Consider the following 5,765-nt stretch of genomic DNA (forward strand, 5'->3'; position numbering starts at 1 on the left):
CCCCGGCGCGCCCACCCCACCAGGAATGGAGGCTCAGCGGGTCTCTCCACTGAGCTGGTGGCCAAGTCCCAGGAAACAGGCAAAGCTAAGCGTATCCGGGGGGCTTGGGGGTTGTTGCACGGGGTCAGGAACAGTGTGGCAGTTTAGAAAATTATCTGAACCACGTCTCGGTTTCTTCAGCTCCAAAATGCTGATCATATACATGTCATAAGAGTATATCATGAGGATAAAAATGAGTCACGGGACTTTAATCTTCTCATCCTTCTCGTCCCTCTCTTGCATGCATCCTGTAAACCGCCAACACAGGAAGAATGCCCTCACCGGCAAGCTCTCTGTCTGTCACCGGGAGATGCTAAAAAAATATCACACAGCCCATTAAACTGGTGTGCCGGCCTCAAGTAGACCCTGCTCACCGACACTCAGCTTTGCTGCTTTTCCCCACTGTTTACTCTCTTTTCTGCACCTTCCCCTCCACTCTCTATTCTCAACACATGTCCTTGTCCAGGGACAGACACAAGTTTTGGAAGCCCTGGGGGTTATACAGTATTGGGAATCCCTTTCAAGAAAAAAAAATTACAAATATAAAATTTGGTCTGAAAGTGAATATTCATTTTAAATGAGCAAAGAAAACACACCAAATACTAAAGACTCCAGAATCCAAGTCCCTTTCTTCTGAGATCTCTTTAGACAGTCTGCCAGAAATGCTTACTGATTTCAATTTGGTTTACCTTCCTAACACCGAATACCCAAGAGTAGCATTTCTCAAACCTCAAAGTACCTCTGAATTTCTGGGGAACTTGTGAAAATGCTGATCTTGACTCAGAAGGTCTGGATGGTCTCTGAGGGTCTACATTTTTTTTTTCTATCCTTCTCTTTCCAACTGACATATCTGTATGAAGCCAATTCTCTCTATAAACTTCAATTAAAACAACATGTCTTTTTTTTTAACCTCTGTATTGGAGTATAATTGCTTTACAATGGTGTGTTAATTTCTGCTGTATAACAAAGTGAATCAGCTATACATAAACATACATCCCCATATCTCCTCCCTCTTGCTTTGCCCTCCCACCCTCCGTATCCCACTTGTCTAGGTGGACACAAATCACTGAGCTGAGATGTTAAAAAAAAAAATCATTTGTATTCAGAACAAAAGAAATATTGTATGCAAAGAAAAACCAAAAATGCAAATTAAGGAAAACATCCATTGTGCTGTTTTTTCTGATAATCCACTTTCACATGTTAAAAAAATGAAATAGCACACCTAAGGAAAAAGAGAAAGCCAACAGAATATTTCAGGGAAGTAAAATTTTCAAGTGAAGAAACCAAGGAAAAACAGGTTTTAAATGTGTATTTGCATTTGGACTTGAAAGATCTCAGTGTCAGGAATAATAGGGTGCAGCTTCTTTTTTTTTTATTGAAGTATAGTTGATTTATCATATTATATTAGTTTCATAACTTCTTTTTAAGTATGGGAAAAACCACCAGGAAATCCAATGTGAGATGATAGATCCCCATCTTACTAATTCTAAAGGGGAACCATATGGCATCCCAAAGGCATGGAAATACCCAAGAAGTGCTCACATGCACACACACCGTCATACTAGTCACACTTTACTAGAGAGATTTTCCTAGAATATATGTGTTTTGTAGAAATTGCCTTGTTTGCCTTTCATTAACTCGGGCTGTAGGAATGAAGGGTGAAGCTAGTGTAATGTCATGATGCATTTGTTCGTAGCCTTCTTATACCTCAATCTTATGGAAAAATGGTCTGAGAAGGGAAAGAAAATCATTAATTTTTTTGTTTCCATTTATAATTTATGCCCCCAACTGTTCCTCAAAGGGGTGTTAACTCACAATGATCCTGGTTACTTGACCAGCAAGGAACTGAATTATTAAATTATCCTTTGAAAATTGGAAAAAAAAAAAAACAACATATCACAATAGATTGAATGTAGAAGCATTTAGGAGAATCCAGCTATATTTTATTAAACCAGACATTAAAGAGATTTGCAAAGATGTAAAACAATGCCATTATCAGTAATTTTTAAAATACTGCTTTTCAAAAATTATGTTATTTATGTGAACATGAATTGGGCTTATTACTCCTTTCTAAATGGATTAATATACAGCTATTTTAAAAGTTTCATAGTTTTAATTTCTAACAGGGTAAATATCACTAGATATAACTCATGTTAACAAAAGCTCTTTGGGCTTCTCATCAGTTAAGTTTAAAAGGGTCCTAAGACCAAAAGATTTGAGAACTGCTAAGTCAGTTGATCTGGGAGGTTTATTCCACTTCAAAAACTTCGTTATACTCTTGTGTTCAGAGTTCCAGGCAAAACAATAAAAAATTAGATTTTTTCTATCTTTTCATTCTAAGACATAGCCTAACAATTTAGTATAAAAATTGAACTTTACCCACATTTCTTTTATTTATTTAAAAATTTTTTTTAATTTAATTTTATTTATTTTTTTATACAGCAGGTTCTTATTAGTCATCAATTTTATACACATCACTGTATACATGTCAATCCCAGTCTTCCAATTCATCCCACCACCACCCACACCCCTCCATTGCTTTCCCCCCTTGGTGTCCATACATTTGTTCTCTGCATCTGTGTCTCAATTTCTGCCCTGCAAACCGGTTCATCTGCACCATTTCCCTAGGTTCCACATATATGCGTTAATATATGATAATTGTTTTTCTCTTTCTGACTTACATCACTCTGTATGACAGTCTCTAGATCCATCCACGTCTCAACAAATGACCCAATTCTGTTCCTTTTATGGCTAATATTCCATTGTATATATGTATCACAACTTCTTTATCCATTAGTCTGTTGATGGGCATTTAGGTTGCTTCCATGACCTGGCTATTGTAAACAGTGCTGCAGTGAACATTGGGGTGCATGTGTCTTTTGGAATTATGGTTTTCTCTGGGTATACGCCCAGTAGTGGGATTGCTGGATCATATGGTAATTCTATTTTTAGTTTTTTAAGGAACTTCCATACTGTTCTCCATAGTGGCTGTATCAACACACATTCCCACCAACAGTGCAAGAGGGTTCCCTTTTCTCCACACCCTCTCCAGCATTTGTTGTTTGTAGATTTTCTGATGATGCCCATTCTAACTGGTGTGAGGTGATACCTCATTGCAGTTTTGATTTGCATTTCTATAATAATTAGTGATGTTGAGCAGCTTTTCATGTGCTTCTTGACCATCTCTATCTCTTCTTTGGAGAAATGTCTACTTAGGTCTTCTGCCCATTTTTGGATTGGGTTGTTTGTTTTTTTAATATTGAGCTGCATGAGCTGTTTATATATTTTGGAGATTAATCCTTTGTCCATTGATTCGTTTGCAAATATGTTCTCCCATTCTGAGGGTTGTCTTTTGGTCTTGTTTATGGTTTCCTTTGCTGTGCAAAAGCTTTGAAGATTCATCAGGTACCATTTTTTAATTTCTGTTTTATTTCCATTACTCTAGGAGGTGGATCAAAAAAGACCTTGTTGTGGTTTATGTCAAAGAGTTTTCTTCCTATGTTTTCCTCTAAGAGTTTTACAGTGTCCGCTCTTACACTTAGGTCTCTAATCCATTTTGAGTTTATTTCTGTGTATGGTGTTGGGGAGTGTTCTAATTTCATTCTTTTATATGTAACTGTCCAGTTTTCCCAGCACCACTTACTGAAGAGACTGTCTTTTCTCCATTGTATATCCTTGCCTCCTTTGTCATAGATTAGTTGACCATAGGTGAGCAGGTTTATCTCTGGGCTTTCTATCTTGTTCCATTGATCTATGTTTCTGTTTTTGTGCCAGTACCATATTGGCTTAATTACTGTAGCTTTATAGTATAGTCTGAAGTCAGGGAGTCTGATTCCTCCAGCTCCGTTTTTTTCCCTCAAGACTACCTTGGCTATTCGGGGTCTTTTTTGTCTTGATACAAATTTTAAGATTTTTTGTTCTAGTTCCATAAAAAATGCCGTTGGTAATTTGATAGAGATTGCATTGAATCTGTAGAGTGCTTTGGGTAGTAGAGTCATTTTCACAATGTTGATTCTTCCAATCCAAGAACTGGTATATCTCTCCATCTGTTGGTATCATCTTTAATTTCTTTCATCAGTGTCATATTTTTCCGCATACAGGTCTTTTGTCTCCTCAGGTAGGTTTATTCCTAGGTATTTTATTCTTTTTGTTACAATAGTAAATGGGAATGTTTCCTTAATTTATCTTTCAGATTTTTCATCATTAGGGTATAGGAATGCAAGAGATTTCTGTGCATTAATTTTGTATCCTGCAACTTGACCAAATTCATTGATTAGCTCCAGTTGTTTTCTGGTAGCATCTTTAGGATTTTCTATGTATAGTATCATGTCATCTGCAAACAGTGACAGTTTCACTGTCAGTAAAGACAGTTTTATTCTTTTCCCATGTGTATTCCTTTTATTTCTTTTTCTTCCCTGATTGCCATGGCTAGGACTTCCAAAACTATGTTGAATAATAGTGGCGAGAGTGGACAACCTTGTCTTGTTCCTGATCTTAGAGGAAATGGTTTCAGTTTTTCACCACTGAGAATGATGTTTGCTGTGGGTTTGTCGCATATGACCTTTATTATGTTGAGGTAGGTTCCCTCTATGCCTACTTCCTGGAGAGTTTTTATCCTAAATGCGTGTTGAATTTTATCAAAAGATTTTTCTGCATCTATTGAGATGATCATATGGTTTATATTCTTCAGTTTGTTAATATGGTGTATCACATTGATTGATTTGCGTATATTCAAGAATCCTTGCATCCCTGGGATAAATCCCACTTGATCATGGTGTATGATCCTCTTAATGTGTTGTTGGATTCTGTTTGCTAGTATTTTGTTGAGGATTTTTGCATCTATATTCATCAGTGATATTGGTCTGTAATTTTCATTTTTAGTAGTATCTTTGTCTGGTTTTGGTATCAGGGTGTTGGTGGCCTCATAGAATGAGTTTGGAAGTGTCCTTTCCTCTGCAATTTTTTGGAAGAGTTTGAGAAACATGAGTGTTAGCTCTTTTCTAAATGTTTGATAGAATTTTCCTGTGAAGACATCTGGTCCTGGACTTTTGTGTTTTGGAAGATTTTTAATCCCAGTTTCAATTTCAGTGCTTGTGATTGGTCAGTTCATATTTTCTATTTCTTCCTGGTGCAGTCTTAGATGGTTATATCTTTCTAAGAATTTGTCCATTTCTTCCAGGTTGTCCATTTTATTGGCATAGAGTTGCTTGTAGTAGTCTCTTAGGATGCTTTGTATTTCTGTGGGGTCTATTGTAATTTCTCCTTTTTCATTTCTAATTTTATTGATTTGAGTCCTCTCCCTCTTTTTTGTGATGAGTCTGGCTAATGGTTTATCAATTTTGTTTATCTTCTCTAAGAACCAGTTTTTAGTTTTATTGATCTTTGCTATTGTTTTCTTTGTTTCTATTTCATTTTTTTCTGCTCTGATCTTTATGATTTCTTTCCTTCTGCTAACTTTGGGTTTTGTTTGTTCTTCTTTCTAAAGTTCCTTTAGGTGTAACATTAGCTTGTTTATTTGAGATTTTTCTTGTTTCTTGAGGTAAACTTGTATAGCAATAAACTTCTCTCTTAGAACTGCTTTTGCAGCATCCCATAGGTTTTGGATCATTGGGTTTTCATTGTCATTTGTCTCTAGGTATTTTCTGATTTCCTCTTTGATTTCTTCAGTGACCTCTTGGTTATTTAGTAACGTATTGTTTACGCTCCATGTGTTTGTGTTTTATACA

This window comes from Phocoena phocoena, chromosome 3 (assembly GCF_963924675.1).
Source record: "Phocoena phocoena chromosome 3, mPhoPho1.1, whole genome shotgun sequence".
NCBI classification, from domain to species: Eukaryota; Metazoa; Chordata; class Mammalia; order Artiodactyla; family Phocoenidae; genus Phocoena; species Phocoena phocoena.